Source organism: Schistocerca gregaria, unplaced genomic scaffold (genome assembly GCF_023897955.1).
Source record: "Schistocerca gregaria isolate iqSchGreg1 unplaced genomic scaffold, iqSchGreg1.2 ptg000337l, whole genome shotgun sequence".
Lineage (NCBI taxonomy): Eukaryota > Metazoa > Arthropoda > Insecta > Orthoptera > Acrididae > Schistocerca > Schistocerca gregaria.
Window position 1 is genome coordinate 491,302 of NW_026061802.1, and position 20,302 is coordinate 511,603.

Consider the following 20,302-nt stretch of genomic DNA (forward strand, 5'->3'; position numbering starts at 1 on the left):
GAGGCGATGAGCTGTGGCTTCTGGGTGCGACTGTAGCGCTGCAGCCAATAACACTGCACATTGCCGGCGACCCACGTGTTTAGTAGTGACGCAACTGCTAGAATGCAGCTGAACGTCCATCTTTTGATGAGCTACAAAATTTCCGCAGTCAGCAGGACTCGAACCTACGCTCCCAGAGGGAATCTGATTTCAAGTCAGACGCCTTAACCACTCGGCCACGACTGCCGGTAGCAGTAGCGTCTTCCGACAAGTGAAAGTGCACCTTTAGAAGCAATCCAATGGCAGAAAGCGGCGTGGCCTCACTCTTTTCTGTAGTGTTTCCATTGCCAGCACATTAGCCGTTACGAAAGTGTATTAATTTTCGCCAAGACATGGCGTTGAACCCAACACCCTTTGGTTGAAAATCAAACGATCTACCGACTGAGCTATCGTACAGCTGCGTGGCGTGCGAGTGATTCGAGAGAACGAGACACAAGAAGGAGTGAGCCTCTCTACCATGTGAGAGGCAGTATCTAGCAGATACACACGCTAAAACATTTGACTTGCGTTAGCTCATAAATTGCTACACGTAATTGTCTGCAAGCTAAAATGGACACATCTGCACTGACACCTGGTGGACGGCAGTGTGACGAGGCGATGAGCTGTGGCTTCTGGGTGCGACTGTAGCGCTGCAGCCAATAACACTGCACATTGCCGGCGACCCACGTGTTTAGTAGTGACGCAACTGCTAGAATGCAGCTGAACGTCCATCTTTTGAGAGCTACAAAATTTCCGCAGTCGGTAGGACTCGAACCTACGCTCCCAGAGGGAATCTGATTTCAAGTCAGACGCCTTAACCACTCGGCCACGACTGCCGGTAGCAGCAGCGTCTTCCGACAAGTGAAAGTGCACCTTTAGAAGCAATCCAATGGCAGGAAGCGGCGTGGCCTCACTCTTTTCTGTAGTGTTTCCATTGCCAGCACATTAGCCGTTACGAAAGTGTATTAATTTTCGCCTAGACATGGCGTTGAACCCAACACCCTTTGGTTGAAAATCAAACGCTCTACCGACTGAGCTATCGTACAGCTGCGTGGCGTGCGAGTGATTCGCATGACGTAATTACTGGCTTATGGCTCCAATGGCGACTTCACCGACTTCCCACTGACGCACCGCTGACGCTAGTTTTCTGTCGTCTTAAGTGGTCGACATACTTGCAAGTAGCTGCGAGATCTTAAGAAAAGAAACGCTGCACCATTGCTTTTTCCGCACTCGAATGACTGAATTGCGATTCTTAAAAAAGAGAGAAATGAATGTTGGCTCTGTCCAACGCTTCCAAGCACGTCTGTGTACTCACGAACTCGGCGTCGACGCGAGAAAATGACGGGAGCGCACTCGTGGGCCTGCGACGGCTTTCTGCAGTCCCAGCGTCAGTGAGAGGAGAACCGGTAGCCACAGTAAGCAGCAGCCGTCGCGACACTCAGTATTGTTAAACGGAAATTTTCGTCTTGTTGAAGATGGCGCCATCGGTTTGCAACCGCGTTCACGTGTGTGAAAATATTTGCTCCTCTTTACGCAAAATCGCACGCAGCCGGTAGGATTCGAACCTACGCTCCCAGAGGGAATCTAATTTCGAGTCAGACGCCTTAACCACTCGGCCACGACTGCCCGTAGGTCGAGGTTCTCCGACACATGCAACTTCTACGGTTTAAAGCTAAGTGGCATCAGAAAACGGCGTAGCTGCATTCCTTTCCGTAGTGTTTCCACCGCTACCAGAGGAATCGCTACCAAAGTATTAAAATTTCCGCCCCAACAAGGACTTGAACCCTGGACCCTTCGGTTAAAAGCCTAATGCTCTACCGACTGAGCTATCCGGGCTCACACGACAGTAGAGAACATCCCACGATGCACAGCTGTACATTGACTCATGTCCTTCACAGCTGTGCTATCGCTGCATGGAGCTGTTACTAATTAAACGTCGCCTGAATGCTGTCTACAAACGTGTCGCGCTAAGCTCGTAGCAGACTATCGAAGAATGCTGACACACGATGCAAAAACAAACCGCAGCAGTCGTTAGGTCTCATACGTTGGAGTAGAGGATTTACGTGTTTTGTCGACACTCACTGAGTAATTGGAAATTTCACAAGCATTTCGAATGCAATGCTTCCCACGTTTTCGCTCATTTCACGGTTCCGTTGGAGACGTTCTTCACCTCCTGACACAAAAAAAGGAACGCAGTCGGTAGGACTTTTCGTATTTTCTTACTTCACAGGGAGTTGCCTACTGTGTTCCTCTTACGGCAAGCACTAGACAACCTGAACAGTTACAGGATAGAGTCATTTTTGTTATCGGCTGTACCTACATCATCACAGACTCGCAGCAATTCCATTGGCATCAGCTTCAAAACATACGCTTGCCGAAACCCGGGATCGAACCAGGGACCTTTAGATCTTCAGTCTAACGCTCTCCCAACTGAGCTATTCCGGCTCACACCTAAGTCCGCAGATTTGCGCGTCTTCGTTAACCTCTGAATCGCCGCCAATTTCACAGTCATCTTCGTCTGATAAGACATAGGGACGCTGAAAGGCGAGCAGCAGATGCAGTGAAGTACCACACACATTTCTTCTGATTCCATCATCGTAAGAAGCAAACATGTCGACTCGATTCATGTAATATTGACTTCGCTTTCTCTAGAAAACCTTTGCTATATCGATGCCACGTGCAACTCGTGTGCAGAGAACGAGACACAAGAAGGAGTGAGCCTCTCTACCATGTGAGAGGCAGTATCTAGCAGATACACACGCTAAAACATTTGACTTGCGTTAGCTCATAAATTGCTACACGTAATTGTCTGCAAGCTAAAATGGACACATCTGCACTGACACCTGGTGGACGGCAGTGTGACGAGGCGATGAGCTGTGGCTTCTGGGTGCGACTGTAGCGCTGCAGCCAATAACACTGCACATTGCCGGCGACCCACGTGTTTAGTAGTGACGCAACTGCTAGAATGCAGCTGAACGTCCATCTTTTGATGAGCTACAAAATTTCCGCAGTCAGCAGGACTCGAACCTACGCTCCCAGAGGGAATCTGATTTCAAGTCAGACGCCTTAACCACTCGGCCACGACTGCCGGTAGCAGTAGCGTCTTCCGACAAGTGAAAGTGCACCTTTAGAAGCAATCCAATGGCAGAAAGCGGCGTGGCCTCACTCTTTTCTGTAGTGTTTCCATTGCCAGCACATTAGCCGTTACGAAAGTGTATTAATTTTCGCCAAGACATGGCGTTGAACCCAACACCCTTTGGTTGAAAATCAAACGATCTACCGACTGAGCTATCGTACAGCTGCGTGGCGTGCGAGTGATTCGAGAGAACGAGACACAAGAAGGAGTGAGCCTCTCTACCATGTGAGAGGCAGTATCTAGCAGATACACACGCTAAAACATTTGACTTGCGTTAGCTCATAAATTGCTACACGTAATTGTCTGCAAGCTAAAATGGACACATCTGCACTGACACCTGGTGGACGGCAGTGTGACGAGGCGATGAGCTGTGGCTTCTGGGTGCGACTGTAGCGCTGCAGCCAATAACACTGCACATTGCCGGCGACCCACGTGTTTAGTAGTGACGCAACTGCTAGAATGCAGCTGAACGTCCATCTTTTGAGAGCTACAAAATTTCCGCAGTCGGTAGGACTCGAACCTACGCTCCCAGAGGGAATCTGATTTCAAGTCAGACGCCTTAACCACTCGGCCACGACTGCCGGTAGCAGCAGCGTCTTCCGACAAGTGAAAGTGCACCTTTAGAAGCAATCCAATGGCAGGAAGCGGCGTGGCCTCACTCTTTTCTGTAGTGTTTCCATTGCCAGCACATTAGCCGTTACGAAAGTGTATTAATTTTCGCCTAGACATGGCGTTGAACCCAACACCCTTTGGTTGAAAATCAAACGCTCTACCGACTGAGCTATCGTACAGCTGCGTGGCGTGCGAGTGATTCGCATGACGTAATTACTGGCTTATGGCTCCAATGGCGACTTCACCGACTTCCCACTGACGCTAGTTTTCTGTCGTCTTAAGTGGTCGACATACTTGCAAGTAGCTGCGAGATCTTAAGAAAAGAAACGCTGCACCATTGCTTTTTCCGCACTCGAATGACTGAATTGCGATTCTTAAAAAAGAGAGAAATGAATGTTGGCTCTGTCCAACGCTTCCAAGCACGTCTGTGTACTCACGAACTCGGCGTCGACGCGAGAAAATGACGGGAGCGCACTCGTGGGCCTGCGACGGCTTTCTGCAGTCCCAGCGTCAGTGAGAGGAGAACCGGTAGCCACAGTAAGCAGCAGCCGTCGCGACACTCAGTATTGTTAAACGGAAATTTTCGTCTTGTTGAAGATGGCGCCATCGGTTTGCAACCGCGTTCACGTGTGTGAAAATATTTGCTCCTCTTTACGCAAAATCGCACGCAGCCGGTAGGATTCGAACCTACGCTCCCAGAGGGAATCTAATTTCGAGTCAGACGCCTTAACCACTCGGCCACGACTGCCCGTAGGTCGAGGTTCTCCGACACATGCAACTTCTACGGTTTAAAGCTAAGTGGCATCAGAAAACGGCGTAGCTGCATTCCTTTCCGTAGTGTTTCCACCGCTACCAGAGGAATCGCTACCAAAGTATTAAAATTTCCGCCCCAACAAGGACTTGAACCCTGGACCCTTCGGTTAAAAGCCTAATGCTCTACCGACTGAGCTATCCGGGCTCACACGACAGTAGAGAACATCCCACGATGCACAGCTGTACATTGACTCATGTCCTTCACAGCTGTGCTATCGCTGCATGGAGCTGTTACTAATTAAACGTCGCCTGAATGCTGTCTACAAACGTGTCGCGCTAAGCTCGTAGCAGACTATCGAAGAATGCTGACACACGATGCAAAAACAAACCGCAGCAGTCGTTAGGTCTCATACGTTGGAGTAGAGGATTTACGTGTTTTGTCGACACTCACTGAGTAATTGGAAATTTCACAAGCATTTCGAATGCAATGCTTCCCACGTTTTCGCTCATTTCACGGTTCCGTTGGAGACGTTCTTCACCTCCTGACACAAAAAAAGGAACGCAGTCGGTAGGACTTTTCGTATTTTCTTACTTCACAGGGAGTTGCCTACTGTGTTCCTCTTACGGCAAGCACTAGACAACCTGAACAGTTACAGGATAGAGTCATTTTTGTTATCGGCTGTACCTACATCATCACAGACTCGCAGCAATTCCATTGGCATCAGCTTCAAAACATACGCTTGCCGAAACCCGGGATCGAACCAGGGACCTTTAGATCTTCAGTCTAACGCTCTCCCAACTGAGCTATTCCGGCTCACACCTAAGTCCGCAGATTTGCGCGTCTTCGTTAACCTCTGAATCGCCGCCAATTTCACAGTCATCTTCGTCTGATAAGACATAGGGACGCTGAAAGGCGAGCAGCAGATGCAGTGAAGTACCACACACATTTCTTCTGATTCCATCATCGTAAGAAGCAAACATGTCGACTCGATTCATGTAATATTGACTTCGCTTTCTCTAGAAAACCTTTGCTATATCGATGCCACGTGCAACTCGTGTGCAGAGAACGAGACACAAGAAGGAGTGAGCCTCTCTACCATGTGAGAGGCAGTATCTAGCAGATACACACGCTAAAACATTTGACTTGCGTTAGCTCATAAATTGCTACACGTAATTGTCTGCAAGCTAAAATGGACACATCTGCACTGACACCTGGTGGACGGCAGTGTGACGAGGCGATGAGCTGTGGCTTCTGGGTGCGACTGTAGCGCTGCAGCCAATAACACTGCACATTGCCGGCGACCCACGTGTTTAGTAGTGACGCAACTGCTAGAATGCAGCTGAACGTCCATCTTTTGATGAGCTACAAAATTTCCGCAGTCAGCAGGACTCGAACCTACGCTCCCAGAGGGAATCTGATTTCAAGTCAGACGCCTTAACCACTCGGCCACGACTGCCGGTAGCAGTAGCGTCTTCCGACAAGTGAAAGTGCACCTTTAGAAGCAATCCAATGGCAGAAAGCGGCGTGGCCTCACTCTTTTCTGTAGTGTTTCCATTGCCAGCACATTAGCCGTTACGAAAGTGTATTAATTTTCGCCAAGACATGGCGTTGAACCCAACACCCTTTGGTTGAAAATCAAACGATCTACCGACTGAGCTATCGTACAGCTGCGTGGCGTGCGAGTGATTCGAGAGAACGAGACACAAGAAGGAGTGAGCCTCTCTACCATGTGAGAGGCAGTATCTAGCAGATACACACGCTAAAACATTTGACTTGCGTTAGCTCATAAATTGCTACACGTAATTGTCTGCAAGCTAAAATGGACACATCTGCACTGACACCTGGTGGACGGCAGTGTGACGAGGCGATGAGCTGTGGCTTCTGGGTGCGACTGTAGCGCTGCAGCCAATAACACTGCACATTGCCGGCGACCCACGTGTTTAGTAGTGACGCAACTGCTAGAATGCAGCTGAACGTCCATCTTTTGAGAGCTACAAAATTTCCGCAGTCGGTAGGACTCGAACCTACGCTCCCAGAGGGAATCTGATTTCAAGTCAGACGCCTTAACCACTCGGCCACGACTGCCGGTAGCAGCAGCGTCTTCCGACAAGTGAAAGTGCACCTTTAGAAGCAATCCAATGGCAGGAAGCGGCGTGGCCTCACTCTTTTCTGTAGTGTTTCCATTGCCAGCACATTAGCCGTTACGAAAGTGTATTAATTTTCGCCTAGACATGGCGTTGAACCCAACACCCTTTGGTTGAAAATCAAACGCTCTACCGACTGAGCTATCGTACAGCTGCGTGGCGTGCGAGTGATTCGCATGACGTAATTACTGGCTTATGGCTCCAATGGCGACTTCACCGACTTCCCACTGACGCTAGTTTTCTGTCGTCTTAAGTGGTCGACATACTTGCAAGTAGCTGCGAGATCTTAAGAAAAGAAACGCTGCACCATTGCTTTTTCCGCACTCGAATGACTGAATTGCGATTCTTAAAAAAGAGAGAAATGAATGTTGGCTCTGTCCAACGCTTCCAAGCACGTCTGTGTACTCACGAACTCGGCGTCGACGCGAGAAAATGACGGGAGCGCACTCGTGGGCCTGCGACGGCTTTCTGCAGTCCCAGCGTCAGTGAGAGGAGAACCGGTAGCCACAGTAAGCAGCAGCCGTCGCGACACTCAGTATTGTTAAACGGAAATTTTCGTCTTGTTGAAGATGGCGCCATCGGTTTGCAACCGCGTTCACGTGTGTGAAAATATTTGCTCCTCTTTACGCAAAATCGCACGCAGCCGGTAGGATTCGAACCTACGCTCCCAGAGGGAATCTAATTTCGAGTCAGACGCCTTAACCACTCGGCCACGACTGCCCGTAGGTCGAGGTTCTCCGACACATGCAACTTCTACGGTTTAAAGCTAAGTGGCATCAGAAAACGGCGTAGCTGCATTCCTTTCCGTAGTGTTTCCACCGCTACCAGAGGAATCGCTACCAAAGTATTAAAATTTCCGCCCCAACAAGGACTTGAACCCTGGACCCTTCGGTTAAAAGCCTAATGCTCTACCGACTGAGCTATCCGGGCTCACACGACAGTAGAGAACATCCCACGATGCACAGCTGTACATTGACTCATGTCCTTCACAGCTGTGCTATCGCTGCATGGAGCTGTTACTAATTAAACGTCGCCTGAATGCTGTCTACAAACGTGTCGCGCTAAGCTCGTAGCAGACTATCGAAGAATGCTGACACACGATGCAAAAACAAACCGCAGCAGTCGTTAGGTCTCATACGTTGGAGTAGAGGATTTACGTGTTTTGTCGACACTCACTGAGTAATTGGAAATTTCACAAGCATTTCGAATGCAATGCTTCCCACGTTTTCGCTCATTTCACGGTTCCGTTGGAGACGTTCTTCACCTCCTGACACAAAAAAAGGAACGCAGTCGGTAGGACTTTTCGTATTTTCTTACTTCACAGGGAGTTGCCTACTGTGTTCCTCTTACGGCAAGCACTAGACAACCTGAACAGTTACAGGATAGAGTCATTTTTGTTATCGGCTGTACCTACATCATCACAGACTCGCAGCAATTCCATTGGCATCAGCTTCAAAACATACGCTTGCCGAAACCCGGGATCGAACCAGGGACCTTTAGATCTTCAGTCTAACGCTCTCCCAACTGAGCTATTTCGGCTCACACCTAAGTCCGCAGATTTGCGCGTCTTCGTTAACCTCTGAATCGCCGCCAATTTCACAGTCATCTTCGTCTGATAAGACATAGGGACGCTGAAAGGCGAGCAGCAGATGCAGTGAAGTACCACACACATTTCTTCTGATTCCATCATCGTAAGAAGCAAACATGTCGACTCGATTCATGTAATATTGACTTCGCTTTCTCTAGAAAACCTTTGCTGTATCGATGCCACGTGCAACTCGTGTGCAGAGAACGAGACACAAGAAGGAGTGAGCCTCTCTACCATGTGAGAGGCAGTATCTAGCAGATACACACGCTAAAACATTTGACTTGCGTTAGCTCATAAATTGCTACACGTAATTGTCTGCAAGCTAAAATGGACACATCTGCACTGCCCAGAGAGGCGACACTTGCACTCACACCTGGTGGACGGCAGTGTGACGAGGCGATGAGCTGTGGCTTCTGGGTGCGACTGTAGCGCTGCAGCCAATAATACTGCACATTGCCGGCGACCCACGTGTTTAGTAGTGACGCAACTGCTAGAATGCAGCTGAACGCCCATCTTTTGAGAGCTACAGAATTTCCGCAGTCGGCAGGACTCGAACCTACGCTCCCAGAGGGAATCTGATTTCAAGTCAGACGCCTTAACCACTCGGCCACGACTGCCGGTAGCAGTAGCGTCTTCCGACACGTGAAAGTGCACCTTTAGAAGCAATCCAATGGCAGAAAGCGGCGTGGCCTCACTCTTTTCTGTAGTGTTTCCATTGCCAGCACATTAGCCGTTACGAAAGTGTATTAATTTTCGCCTAGACATGGCGTTGAACCCAACACCCTTTGGTTGAAAATCAAACGCTCTACCGACTGAGCTATCGTACAGCTGCGTGGCGTGCGAGTGATTCGCATGACGTAATTACTGGCTTATGGCTCCAATGGCGACTTCACCGACTTCCCACTGACGCTAGTTTTCTGTCGTCTTAAGTGGTCGACATACTTGCAAGTAGCTGCGAGATCTTAAGAAAAGAAACGCTGCACCATTGCTTTTTCCGCACTCGAATGACTGAATTGCGATTCTTAAAAAAGAGAGAAATGAATGTTGGCTCTGTCCAACGCTTCCAAGCACGTCTGTGTACTCACGAACTCGGCGTCGACGCGAGAAAATGACGGGAGCGCACTCGTGGGCCTGCGACGGCTTTCTGCAGTCCCAGCGTCAGTGAGAGGAGAACCGGTAGCCACAGTAAGCAGCAGCCGTCGCGACACTCAGTATTGTTAAACGGAAATTTTCGTCTTGTTGAAGATGGCGTCATCGGTTTGCAACCGCGTTCACGTGTGTGAAAATATTTGCTCCTCTTTACGCAAAATCGCACGCAGCCGGTAGGATTCGAACCTACGCTCCCAGAGGGAATCTGATTTCGAGTCAGACGCCTTAACCACTCGGCCACGACTGCCCGTAGGTCGAGGTTCTCCGACACATGCAACTTCTACGGTTTAAAGCTATGTGGCATCAGAAAACGGCGTAGCTGCATTCTTTTCCGTAGTGTTTCCACCGCTACCAGAGGAATCGCTACCAAAGTATTAAAATTTCCGCCCCAACAAGGACTTGAACCCTGGACCCTTCGGTTAAAAGCCTAATGCTCTACCGACTGAGCTATCCGGGCTCACACGACAGTAGAGAACATCCCACGATGCACAGCTGTACATTGACTCATGTCCTTCACAGCTGTGCTATCGCTGCATGGAGCTGTTACTAATTAAACGTCGCCTGAATGCTGTCTACAAACGTGTCGCGCTAAGCTCGTAGCAGACTATCGAAGAATGCTGACACACGATGCAAAAACAAACCGCAGCAGTCGTTAGGTCTCATACGTTGGAGTAGAGGATTTACGTGTTTTGTCGACACTCACTGAGTAATTGGAAATTTCACAAGCATTTCGAATGCAATGCTTCCCACGTTTTCGCTCATTTCACGGTTCCGTTGGAGACGTTCTTCACCTCCTGACACAAAAAAAGGAACGCAGTCGGTAGGACTTTTCGTATTTTCTTACTTCTCAGGGAGTTGCCTACTGTGTTCCTCTTACGGCAAGCACTAGACAACCTGAACAGTTACAGGATAGAGTCATTTTTGTTATCGGCTGTACCTACATCATCACAGACTCGGAGCAATTCCATTGGCATCAGCTTCAAAACATACGCTTGCCGAAACCCGGGATCGAACCAGGGACCTTTAGATCTTCAGTCTAACGCTCTCCCAACTGAGCTATTCCGGCTCACACCTAAGTCCGCAGATTTGCGCGTCTTCGTTAACCTCTGAATCGCCGCCAATTTCACAGTCATCTTCGTCTGATAAGACATAGGGACGCTGAAAGGCGAGCAGCAGATGCAGTGAAGTACCACACACATTTCTTCTGATTCCATCATCGTAAGAAGCAAACATGTCGACTCGATTCATGTAATATTGACTTCGCTTTCTCTAGAAAACCTTTGCTATATCGATGCCACGTGCAACTCGTGTACAGAGAACGAGACACAAGAAGGAGTGAGCCTCTCTACCATGTGAGAGGCAGTATCTAGCAGATACACACGCTAAAACATTTGACTTGCGTTAGCTCATAAATTGCTACACGTAATTGTCTGCAAGCTAAAATGGACACATCTGCACTGACACCTGGTGGACGGCAGTGTGACGAGGCGATGAGCTGTGGCTTCTGGGTGCGACTGTAGCGCTGCAGCCAATAACACTGCACATTGCCGGCGACCCACGTGTTTAGTAGTGACGCAACTGCTAGAATGCAGCTGAACGTCCATCTTTTGATGAGCTACAAAATTTCCGCAGTCAGCAGGACTCGAACCTACGCTCCCAGAGGGAATCTGATTTCAAGTCAGACGCCTTAACCACTCGGCCACGACTGCCGGTAGCAGTAGCGTCTTCCGACAAGTGAAAGTGCACCTTTAGAAGCAATCCAATGGCAGAAAGCGGCGTGGCCTCACTCTTTTCTGTAGTGTTTCCATTGCCAGCACATTAGCCGTTACGAAAGTGTATTAATTTTCGCCAAGACATGGCGTTGAACCCAACACCCTTTGGTTGAAAATCAAACGATCTACCGACTGAGCTATCGTACAGCTGCGTGGCGTGCGAGTGATTCGAGAGAACGAGACACAAGAAGGAGTGAGCCTCTCTACCATGTGAGAGGCAGTATCTAGCAGATACACACGCTAAAACATTTGACTTGCGTTAGCTCATAAATTGCTACACGTAATTGTCTGCAAGCTAAAATGGACACATCTGCACTGACACCTGGTGGACGGCAGTGTGACGAGGCGATGAGCTGTGGCTTCTGGGTGCGACTGTAGCGCTGCAGCCAATAACACTGCACATTGCCGGCGACCCACGTGTTTAGTAGTGACGCAACTGCTAGAATGCAGCTGAACGTCCATCTTTTGAGAGCTACAAAATTTCCGCAGTCGGTAGGACTCGAACCTACGCTCCCAGAGGGAATCTGATTTCAAGTCAGACGCCTTAACCACTCGGCCACGACTGCCGGTAGCAGCAGCGTCTTCCGACAAGTGAAAGTGCACCTTTAGAAGCAATCCAATGGCAGAAAGCGGCGTGGCCTCACTCTTTTCTGTAGTGTTTCCATTGCCAGCACATTAGCCGTTACGAAAGTGTATTAATTTTCGCCTAGACATGGCGTTGAACCCAACACCCTTTGGTTGAAAATCAAACGCTCTACCGACTGAGCTATCGTACAGCTGCGTGGCGTGCGAGTGATTCGCATGACGTAATTACTGGCTTATGGCTCCAATGGCGACTTCACCGACTTCCCACTGACGCTAGTTTTCTGTCGTCTTAAGTGGTCGACATACTTGCAAGTAGCTGCGAGATCTTAAGAAAAGAAACGCTGCACCATTGCTTTTTCCGCACTCGAATGACTGAATTGCGATTCTTAAAAAAGAGAGAAATGAATGTTGGCTCTGTCCAACGCTTCCAAGCACGTCTGTGTACTCACGAACTCGGCGTCGACGCGAGAAAATGACGGGAGCGCACTCGTGGGCCTGCGACGGCTTTCTGCAGTCCCAGCGTCAGTGAGAGGAGAACCGGTAGCCACAGTAAGCAGCAGCCGTCGCGACACTCAGTATTGTTAAACGGAAATTTTCGTCTTGTTGAAGATGGCGCCATCGGTTTGCAACCGCGTTCACGTGTGTGAAAATATTTGCTCCTCTTTACGCAAAATCGCACGCAGCCGGTAGGATTCGAACCTACGCTCCCAGAGGGAATCTGATTTCGAGTCAGACGCCTTAACCACTCGGCCACGACTGCCCGTAGGTCGAGGTTCTCCGACACATGCAACTTCTACGGTTTAAAGCTATGTGGCATCAGAAAACGGCGTAGCTGCATTCTTTTCCGTAGTGTTTCCACCGCTACCAGAGGAATCGCTACCAAAGTATTAAAATTTCCGCCCCAACAAGGACTTGAACCCTGGACCCTTCGGTTAAAAGCCTAATGCTCTACCGACTGAGCTATCCGGGCTCACACGACAGTAGAGAACATCCCACGATGCACAGCTGTACATTGACTCATGTCCTTCACAGCTGTGCTATCGCTGCATGGAGCTGTTACTAATTAAACGTCGCCTGAATGCTGTCTACAAACGTGTCGCGCTAAGCTCGTAGCAGACTATCGAAGAATGCTGACACACGATGCAAAAACAAACCGCAGCAGTCGTTAGGTCTCATACGTTGGAGTAGAGGATTTACGTGTTTTGTCGACACTCACTGAGTAATTGGAAATTTCACAAGCATTTCGAATGCAATGCTTCCCACGTTTTCGCTCATTTCACGGTTCCGTTGGAGACGTTCTTCACCTCCTGACACAAAAAAAGGAACGCAGTCGGTAGGACTTTTCGTATTTTCTTACTTCTCAGGGAGTTGCCTACTGTGTTCCTCTTACGGCAAGCACTAGACAACCTGAACAGTTACAGGATAGAGTCATTTTTGTTATCGGCTGTACCTACATCATCACAGACTCGGAGCAATTCCATTGGCATCAGCTTCAAAACATACGCTTGCCGAAACCCGGGATCGAACCAGGGACCTTTAGATCTTCAGTCTAACGCTCTCCCAACTGAGCTATTCCGGCTCACACCTAAGTCCGCAGATTTGCGCGTCTTCGTTAACCTCTGAATCGCCGCCAATTTCACAGTCATCTTCGTCTGATAAGACATAGGGACGCTGAAAGGCGAGCAGCAGATGCAGTGAAGTACCACACACATTTCTTCTGATTCCATCATCGTAAGAAGCAAACATGTCGACTCGATTCATGTAATATTGACTTCGCTTTCTCTAGAAAACCTTTGCTATATCGATGCCACGTGCAACTCGTGTACAGAGAACGAGACACAAGAAGGAGTGAGCCTCTCTACCATGTGAGAGGCAGTATCTAGCAGATACACACGCTAAAACATTTGACTTGCGTTAGCTCATAAATTGCTACACGTAATTGTCTGCAAGCTAAAATGGACACATCTGCACTGACACCTGGTGGACGGCAGTGTGACGAGGCGATGAGCTGTGGCTTCTGGGTGCGACTGTAGCGCTGCAGCCAATAACACTGCACATTGCCGGCGACCCACGTGTTTAGTAGTGACGCAACTGCTAGAATGCAGCTGAACGTCCATCTTTTGATGAGCTACAAAATTTCCGCAGTCAGCAGGACTCGAACCTACGCTCCCAGAGGGAATCTGATTTCAAGTCAGACGCCTTAACCACTCGGCCACGACTGCCGGTAGCAGTAGCGTCTTCCGACAAGTGAAAGTGCACCTTTAGAAGCAATCCAATGGCAGAAAGCGGCGTGGCCTCACTCTTTTCTGTAGTGTTTCCATTGCCAGCACATTAGCCGTTACGAAAGTGTATTAATTTTCGCCAAGACATGGCGTTGAACCCAACACCCTTTGGTTGAAAATCAAACGATCTACCGACTGAGCTATCGTACAGCTGCGTGGCGTGCGAGTGATTCGAGAGAACGAGACACAAGAAGGAGTGAGCCTCTCTACCATGTGAGAGGCAGTATCTAGCAGATACACACGCTAAAACATTTGACTTGCGTTAGCTCATAAATTGCTACACGTAATTGTCTGCAAGCTAAAATGGACACATCTGCACTGACACCTGGTGGACGGCAGTGTGACGAGGCGATGAGCTGTGGCTTCTGGGTGCGACTGTAGCGCTGCAGCCAATAACACTGCACATTGCCGGCGACCCACGTGTTTAGTAGTGACGCAACTGCTAGAATGCAGCTGAACGTCCATCTTTTGAGAGCTACAAAATTTCCGCAGTCGGTAGGACTCGAACCTACGCTCCCAGAGGGAATCTGATTTCAAGTCAGACGCCTTAACCACTCGGCCACGACTGCCGGTAGCAGCAGCGTCTTCCGACAAGTGAAAGTGCACCTTTAGAAGCAATCCAATGGCAGAAAGCGGCGTGGCCTCACTCTTTTCTGTAGTGTTTCCATTGCCAGCACATTAGCCGTTACGAAAGTGTATTAATTTTCGCCTAGACATGGCGTTGAACCCAACACCCTTTGGTTGAAAATCAAACGCTCTACCGACTGAGCTATCGTACAGCTGCGTGGCGTGCGAGTGATTCGCATGACGTAATTACTGGCTTATGGCTCCAATGGCGACTTCACCGACTTCCCACTGACGCTAGTTTTCTGTCGTCTTAAGTGGTCGACATACTTGCAAGTAGCTGCGAGATCTTAAGAAAAGAAACGCTGCACCATTGCTTTTTCCGCACTCGAATGACTGAATTGCGATTCTTAAAAAAGAGAGAAATGAATGTTGGCTCTGTCCAACGCTTCCAAGCACGTCTGTGTACTCACGAACTCGGCGTCGACGCGAGAAAATGACGGGAGCGCACTCGTGGGCCTGCGACGGCTTTCTGCAGTCCCAGCGTCAGTGAGAGGAGAACCGGTAGCCACAGTAAGCAGCAGCCGTCGCGACACTCAGTATTGTTAAACGGAAATTTTCGTCTTGTTGAAGATGGCGCCATCGGTTTGCAACCGCGTTCACGTGTGTGAAAATATTTGCTCCTCTTTACGCAAAATCGCACGCAGCCGGTAGGATTCGAACCTACGCTCCCAGAGGGAATCTGATTTCGAGTCAGACGCCTTAACCACTCGGCCACGACTGCCCGTAGGTCGAGGTTCTCCGACACATGCAACTTCTACGGTTTAAAGCTATGTGGCATCAGAAAACGGCGTAGCTGCATTCTTTTCCGTAGTGTTTCCACCGCTACCAGAGGAATCGCTACCAAAGTATTAAAATTTCCGCCCCAACAAGGACTTGAACCCTGGACCCTTCGGTTAAAAGCCTAATGCTCTACCGACTGAGCTATCCAGGCTCACACGACAGTAGAGAACATCCCACGATGCACAGCTGTACATTGACTCATGTCCTCCACAGCTGTGCTATCGCTGCATGGAGCTGTTACTAATTAAACGTCGCCTGAATGCTGTCTACAAACGTGTCGCGCTAAGCTCGTAGCAGACTATCGAAGAATGCTGACACACGATGCAAAAACAAACCGCAGCAGTCGTTAGGTCTCATACGTTGGAGTAGAGGATTTACGTGTTTTGTCGACACTCACTGAGTAATTGGAAATTTCACAAGCATTTCGAATGCAATGCTTCCCACGTTTTCCCTCATTTCACGGTTCCGTTGGAGACGTTCTTCACCTCCTGACACAAAAAAAGGAACGCAGTCGGTAGGACTTTTCGTATTTTCTTACTTCTCAGGGAGTTGCCTACTGTGTTCCTCTTACGGCAAGCACTAGACAACCTGAACAGTTACAGGATAGAGTCATTTTTGTTCTCGGCTGTACCTACATCATCACAGACTCGGAGCAATTCCATTGGCATCAGCTTCAAAACATACGCTTGCCGAAACCCGGGATCGAACCAGGGACCTTTAGATCTTCAGTCTCACGCTCTCCCAACTGAGCTATTTCGGCTCACACCTAAGTCCGCAGATTTGCGCGTCTTCGTTAACCTCTGAATCGCCGCCAATTTCACAGTCATCTTCGTCTGATAAGACATAGGGACGCTGAAAGGCGAGCAGCAGATGCAGTGATGTACCACACACATTTCTTCTGATTCCATCATCGTAAGAAGCAAACATGTCGACTCGATTCATGTAATATTGACTTCGCTGGCTCTAGAAAACCTTTGCTATATCGATGCCACGTGCAACTCGTGTGCAGAGAACGAGACACAAGAAGGAGTGAGCCTCTCTACCATGTGAGAGGCAGTATCTAGCAGATACACACGCTAAAACATTTGACTTGCGTTAGCTCATAAATTGCTACACGTAATTGTCTGCAAGCTAAAATGGACACATCTGCACTGCCCAGAGAGGCGACACTTGCACTCACACCTGGTGGACGGCAGTGTGACGAGGCGATGAGCTGTGGCTTCTGGGTGCGACTGTAGCGCTGCAGCCAATAATACTGCACATTGCCGGCGACCCACGTGTTTAGTAGTGACGCAACTGCTAGAATGCAGCTGAACGCCCATCTTTTGAGAGCTACAGAATTTCCGCAGTCGGCAGGACTCGAACCTACGCTCCCAGAGGGAATCTGATTTCAAGTCAGACGCCTTAACCACTCGGCCACGACTGCCGGTAGCAGTAGCGTCTTCCGACACGTGAAAGTGCACCTTTAGAAGCAATCCAATGGCAGAAAGCGGCGTGGCCTCACTCTTTTCTGTAGTGTTTCCATTGCCAGCACATTAGCCGTTACGAAAGTGTATTAATTTTCGCCTAGACATGGCGTTGAACCCAACACCCTTTGGTTGAAAATCAAACGCTCTACCGACTGAGCTATCGTACAGCTGCGTGGCGTGCGAGTGATTCGCATGACGTAATTACTGGCTTATGGCTCCAATGGCGACTTCACCGACTTCCCACTGACGCTAGTTTTCTGTCGTCTTAAGTGGTCGACATACTTGCAAGTAGCTGCGAGATCTTAAGAAAAGAAACGCTGCACCATTGCTTTTTCCGCACTCGAATGACTGAATTGCGATTCTTAAAAAAGAGAGAAATGAATGTTGGCTCTGTCCAACGCTTCCAAGCACGTCTGTGTACTCACGAACTCGGCGTCGACGCGAGAAAATGACGGGAGCGCACTCGTGGGCCTGCGACGGCTTTCTGCAGTCCCAGCGTCAGTGAGAGGAGAACCGGTAGCCACAGTAAGCAGCAGCCGTCGCGACACTCAGTATTGTTAAACGGAAATTTTCGTCTTGTTGAAGATGGCGCCATCGGTTTGCAACCGCGTTCACGTGTGTGAAAATATTTGCTCCTCTTTACGCAAAATCGCACGCAGTCGGTAGGATTCGAACCTACGCTCCCAGAGGGAATCTGATTTCGGGTCAGACGCCTTAACCACTCGGCCACGACTGCCCGTACGTCGAGGTTCTCCGACACATGCAACTTCTACGGTTTAAAGCTTTGTGGCATCAGAAAACGGCGTAGCTGCATTCTTTTCCGTAGTGTTTCCACCGCTACCAGAGGAATCGCTACCAAAGTATTAAAATTTCCGCCCCAACAAGGACTTGAATCCTGGACCCTTAGGTTAAAAGCCTAATGCTCTACCGACTGAGTAGAGAACATCCCACGATGCACAGCTGTACATTGACTCATGTCCTTCACAGCTGTGCTATCGCTGCATGGAGCTGTTACTAATTAAACGTCGCCTGAATGCTGTCTACAAACGTGCCGCGCTAAGCTCGTAGCAGACTATCGAAGAATGCTGACACACGATGCAAAAACAAACCGCAGCAGTCGTTAGGTCTCATACGTTGGAGTAGAGGATTTACGTGTTTTGTCGACACTCACTGAGTAATTGGAAATTTCACAAGCATTTCGAATGCAATGCTTCCCACGTTTTCGCTCATTTCACGGTTCCGTTGGAGACGTTCTTCACCTCCTGACACAAAAAAAGGAACGCAGTCGGTAGGACTTTTCGTATTTTCTTACTTCTCAGGGAGTTGCCTACTGTGTTCCTCTTACGGCAAGCACTAGACAACCTGAACAGTTACAGGATAGAGTCATTTTTGTTATCGGCTGTACCTACATCATCACAGACTCGCAGCAATTCCATTGGCATCAGCTTCAAAACATACGCTTGCCGAAACCCGGGATCGAACCAGGGACCTTTAGATCTTCAGTCTAACGCTCTCCCAACTGAGCTATTTCGGCTCACACCTAAGTCCGCAGATTTGCGCGTCTTCGTTAACCTCTGAATCGCCGCCAATTTCACAGTCATCTTCGTCTGATAAGACATAGGGACGCTGAAAGGCGAGCAGCAGATGCAGTGAAGTACCACACACATTTCTTCTGATTCCATCATCGTAAGAAGCAAACATGTCGACTCGATTCATGTAATATTGACTTCGCTTTCTCTAGAAAACCTTTGCTATATCGATGCCACGTGCAACTCGTGTGCAGAGAACGAGACACAAGAAGGAGTGAGCCTCTCTACCATGTGAGAGGCAGTATCTAGCAGATACACACGCTAAAACATTTGACTTGCGTTAGCTCATAAATTGCTACACGTAATTGTCTGCAAGCTAAAATGGACACATCTGCACTACCCAGAGAGGCGACACTTGCACTCACACCTGGTGGACGGCAGTGTGACGAGGCGATGAGCTGTGGCTTCTGGGTGCGACTGTAGCGCTGCAGCCAATAATACTGCACATTGCCGGCGACCCACGTGTTTAGTAGTGACGCAACTGCTAGAATGCAGCTGAACGCCCATCTTTTGAGAGCTACAGAATTTCCGCAGTCGGCAGGACTCGAACCTACGCTCCCAGAGAGAATCTGATTTCAAGTCAGACGCCTTAACCACTCGGCCACGACTGCCGGTAGCAGTAGCGTCTTCCGACACGTGAAAGTGCACCTTTAGAAGCAATCCAATGGCAGAAAGCGGCGTGGTCTCACTCTTTTCTGTAGTGTTTCCATTGCCAGCACATTAGCCGTTACGAAAGTGTATTAATTTTCGCCTAGACATGGCGTTGAACCCAACACCCGTTGGTTGAAAATCAAACGCTCTACCGACTGAGCTATCGTACAGCTGCGTGGCGTGCGAGTGATTCGAGAGAACGAGACACAAGAAGGAGTGAGCCTCTCTACCATGTGAGAGGCAGTATCTAGCAGATACACACGCTAAAACATTTGACTTGCGTTAGCTCATAAATTGCTACACGTAATTGTCTGCAAGCGAAAATGGACACATCTGCACTGACACCTGGTGGACGGCAGTGTGACGAGGCGATGAGCTGTGGCTTCTGGGTGCGACTGTAGCGCTGCAGCCAATAACACTGCACATTGCCGGCGACCCACGTGTTTAGTAGTGACGCAACTGCTAGAATGCAGCTGAACGTCCATCTTTTGAGAGCTACAAAATTTCCGCAGTCGGCAGGACTCGAATCTACGCTCCCAGAGGGAATCTGATTTCAAGTCAGACGCCTTAACCACTCGGCCACGACTGCCGGTAGCAGTAGCGTCTTCCGACAAGTGAAAGTGCACCTTTAGAAGCAATCCAATGGCAGAAAGCGGCGTGGCCTCACTCTTTTCTGTAGTGTTTCCATTGCCAGCACATTAGCCGTTACGAAAGTGTATTAATTTTCGCCTAGACATGGCGTTGAACCCAACACCCTTTGGTTGAAAATCAAACGCTCTACCGACTGAGCTATCGTACAGCTGCGTGGCGTGCGAGTGATTCGCATGACGTAATTACTGGCTTATGGCTCCAATGGCGACTTCACCGACTTCCCACTGACGCTAGTTTTCTGTCGTCTTAAGTGGTCGACATACTTGCAAGTAGCTGCGAGATCTTAAGAAAAGAAACGCTGCACCATTGCTTTTTCCGCACTCGAATGACTGAATTGCGATTCTTAAAAAAGAGAGAAATGAATGTTGGCTCTGTCCAACGCTTCCAAGCACGTCTGTGTACTCACGAACTCGGCGTCGACGCGAGAAAATGACGGGAGCGCACTCGTCTGGCCTGCGACGGCTTTCTGCAGTCCCAGCGTCAGTGAGAGGAGAA

General features: G+C 49.2%; 34 non-coding genes across 34 annotated transcripts; all 34 read right to left on the reverse strand.

Annotated features, from left to right (window-relative positions):
* Positions 1-143: 143 nt before the first annotated feature.
* Trnas-uga (transfer RNA serine (anticodon UGA)) lies at positions 144-225 on the reverse strand. Its single transcript has one exon. It is a non-coding gene; the product is annotated as a tRNA-Ser (tRNA).
* Positions 226-772: 547 nt separating this feature from the next.
* Trnas-uga (transfer RNA serine (anticodon UGA)) lies at positions 773-854 on the reverse strand. The gene has a single exon. It is a non-coding gene; the product is annotated as a tRNA-Ser (tRNA).
* A 708-nt stretch (positions 855-1,562) lies between these two features.
* On the reverse strand, positions 1,563-1,644 carry Trnas-cga (transfer RNA serine (anticodon CGA)). The gene has a single exon. It is a non-coding gene; the product is annotated as a tRNA-Ser (tRNA).
* Positions 1,645-1,781: 137 nt separating this feature from the next.
* Positions 1,782-1,854, reverse strand: Trnak-uuu (transfer RNA lysine (anticodon UUU)). The gene has a single exon. It is a non-coding gene; the product is annotated as a tRNA-Lys (tRNA).
* Positions 1,855-2,390: 536 nt separating this feature from the next.
* Trnaf-gaa (transfer RNA phenylalanine (anticodon GAA)) lies at positions 2,391-2,463 on the reverse strand. The gene has a single exon. It is a non-coding gene; the product is annotated as a tRNA-Phe (tRNA).
* Positions 2,464-3,024: 561 nt separating this feature from the next.
* On the reverse strand, positions 3,025-3,106 carry Trnas-uga (transfer RNA serine (anticodon UGA)). The gene has a single exon. It is a non-coding gene; the product is annotated as a tRNA-Ser (tRNA).
* Positions 3,107-3,653: 547 nt separating this feature from the next.
* Positions 3,654-3,735, reverse strand: Trnas-uga (transfer RNA serine (anticodon UGA)). Its single transcript has one exon. It is a non-coding gene; the product is annotated as a tRNA-Ser (tRNA).
* Positions 3,736-4,432: 697 nt separating this feature from the next.
* Trnas-cga (transfer RNA serine (anticodon CGA)) lies at positions 4,433-4,514 on the reverse strand. Its single transcript has one exon. It is a non-coding gene; the product is annotated as a tRNA-Ser (tRNA).
* A 137-nt stretch (positions 4,515-4,651) lies between these two features.
* On the reverse strand, positions 4,652-4,724 carry Trnak-uuu (transfer RNA lysine (anticodon UUU)). Its single transcript has one exon. It is a non-coding gene; the product is annotated as a tRNA-Lys (tRNA).
* Positions 4,725-5,260: 536 nt separating this feature from the next.
* On the reverse strand, positions 5,261-5,333 carry Trnaf-gaa (transfer RNA phenylalanine (anticodon GAA)). The gene has a single exon. It is a non-coding gene; the product is annotated as a tRNA-Phe (tRNA).
* Positions 5,334-5,894: 561 nt separating this feature from the next.
* Trnas-uga (transfer RNA serine (anticodon UGA)) lies at positions 5,895-5,976 on the reverse strand. The gene has a single exon. It is a non-coding gene; the product is annotated as a tRNA-Ser (tRNA).
* A 547-nt stretch (positions 5,977-6,523) lies between these two features.
* Positions 6,524-6,605, reverse strand: Trnas-uga (transfer RNA serine (anticodon UGA)). Its single transcript has one exon. It is a non-coding gene; the product is annotated as a tRNA-Ser (tRNA).
* A 697-nt stretch (positions 6,606-7,302) lies between these two features.
* Trnas-cga (transfer RNA serine (anticodon CGA)) lies at positions 7,303-7,384 on the reverse strand. Its single transcript has one exon. It is a non-coding gene; the product is annotated as a tRNA-Ser (tRNA).
* A 137-nt stretch (positions 7,385-7,521) lies between these two features.
* On the reverse strand, positions 7,522-7,594 carry Trnak-uuu (transfer RNA lysine (anticodon UUU)). The gene has a single exon. It is a non-coding gene; the product is annotated as a tRNA-Lys (tRNA).
* A 536-nt stretch (positions 7,595-8,130) lies between these two features.
* Trnaf-gaa (transfer RNA phenylalanine (anticodon GAA)) lies at positions 8,131-8,203 on the reverse strand. The gene has a single exon. It is a non-coding gene; the product is annotated as a tRNA-Phe (tRNA).
* Positions 8,204-8,787: 584 nt separating this feature from the next.
* Trnas-uga (transfer RNA serine (anticodon UGA)) lies at positions 8,788-8,869 on the reverse strand. The gene has a single exon. It is a non-coding gene; the product is annotated as a tRNA-Ser (tRNA).
* A 697-nt stretch (positions 8,870-9,566) lies between these two features.
* Trnas-cga (transfer RNA serine (anticodon CGA)) lies at positions 9,567-9,648 on the reverse strand. The gene has a single exon. It is a non-coding gene; the product is annotated as a tRNA-Ser (tRNA).
* A 137-nt stretch (positions 9,649-9,785) lies between these two features.
* Trnak-uuu (transfer RNA lysine (anticodon UUU)) lies at positions 9,786-9,858 on the reverse strand. The gene has a single exon. It is a non-coding gene; the product is annotated as a tRNA-Lys (tRNA).
* Positions 9,859-10,394: 536 nt separating this feature from the next.
* On the reverse strand, positions 10,395-10,467 carry Trnaf-gaa (transfer RNA phenylalanine (anticodon GAA)). Its single transcript has one exon. It is a non-coding gene; the product is annotated as a tRNA-Phe (tRNA).
* A 561-nt stretch (positions 10,468-11,028) lies between these two features.
* Positions 11,029-11,110, reverse strand: Trnas-uga (transfer RNA serine (anticodon UGA)). Its single transcript has one exon. It is a non-coding gene; the product is annotated as a tRNA-Ser (tRNA).
* Positions 11,111-11,657: 547 nt separating this feature from the next.
* On the reverse strand, positions 11,658-11,739 carry Trnas-uga (transfer RNA serine (anticodon UGA)). The gene has a single exon. It is a non-coding gene; the product is annotated as a tRNA-Ser (tRNA).
* A 697-nt stretch (positions 11,740-12,436) lies between these two features.
* Positions 12,437-12,518, reverse strand: Trnas-cga (transfer RNA serine (anticodon CGA)). Its single transcript has one exon. It is a non-coding gene; the product is annotated as a tRNA-Ser (tRNA).
* Positions 12,519-12,655: 137 nt separating this feature from the next.
* Trnak-uuu (transfer RNA lysine (anticodon UUU)) lies at positions 12,656-12,728 on the reverse strand. Its single transcript has one exon. It is a non-coding gene; the product is annotated as a tRNA-Lys (tRNA).
* A 536-nt stretch (positions 12,729-13,264) lies between these two features.
* Trnaf-gaa (transfer RNA phenylalanine (anticodon GAA)) lies at positions 13,265-13,337 on the reverse strand. Its single transcript has one exon. It is a non-coding gene; the product is annotated as a tRNA-Phe (tRNA).
* A 561-nt stretch (positions 13,338-13,898) lies between these two features.
* Trnas-uga (transfer RNA serine (anticodon UGA)) lies at positions 13,899-13,980 on the reverse strand. The gene has a single exon. It is a non-coding gene; the product is annotated as a tRNA-Ser (tRNA).
* Positions 13,981-14,527: 547 nt separating this feature from the next.
* Trnas-uga (transfer RNA serine (anticodon UGA)) lies at positions 14,528-14,609 on the reverse strand. Its single transcript has one exon. It is a non-coding gene; the product is annotated as a tRNA-Ser (tRNA).
* Positions 14,610-15,306: 697 nt separating this feature from the next.
* On the reverse strand, positions 15,307-15,388 carry Trnas-cga (transfer RNA serine (anticodon CGA)). Its single transcript has one exon. It is a non-coding gene; the product is annotated as a tRNA-Ser (tRNA).
* Positions 15,389-15,525: 137 nt separating this feature from the next.
* On the reverse strand, positions 15,526-15,598 carry Trnak-uuu (transfer RNA lysine (anticodon UUU)). Its single transcript has one exon. It is a non-coding gene; the product is annotated as a tRNA-Lys (tRNA).
* Positions 15,599-16,134: 536 nt separating this feature from the next.
* Trnaf-gaa (transfer RNA phenylalanine (anticodon GAA)) lies at positions 16,135-16,207 on the reverse strand. The gene has a single exon. It is a non-coding gene; the product is annotated as a tRNA-Phe (tRNA).
* Positions 16,208-16,791: 584 nt separating this feature from the next.
* Positions 16,792-16,873, reverse strand: Trnas-uga (transfer RNA serine (anticodon UGA)). The gene has a single exon. It is a non-coding gene; the product is annotated as a tRNA-Ser (tRNA).
* A 697-nt stretch (positions 16,874-17,570) lies between these two features.
* Positions 17,571-17,652, reverse strand: Trnas-cga (transfer RNA serine (anticodon CGA)). Its single transcript has one exon. It is a non-coding gene; the product is annotated as a tRNA-Ser (tRNA).
* A 725-nt stretch (positions 17,653-18,377) lies between these two features.
* Positions 18,378-18,450, reverse strand: Trnaf-gaa (transfer RNA phenylalanine (anticodon GAA)). The gene has a single exon. It is a non-coding gene; the product is annotated as a tRNA-Phe (tRNA).
* Positions 18,451-19,034: 584 nt separating this feature from the next.
* Trnas-uga (transfer RNA serine (anticodon UGA)) lies at positions 19,035-19,116 on the reverse strand. Its single transcript has one exon. It is a non-coding gene; the product is annotated as a tRNA-Ser (tRNA).
* Positions 19,117-19,663: 547 nt separating this feature from the next.
* Positions 19,664-19,745, reverse strand: Trnas-uga (transfer RNA serine (anticodon UGA)). The gene has a single exon. It is a non-coding gene; the product is annotated as a tRNA-Ser (tRNA).
* Positions 19,746-20,302: the final 557 nt, after the last annotated feature.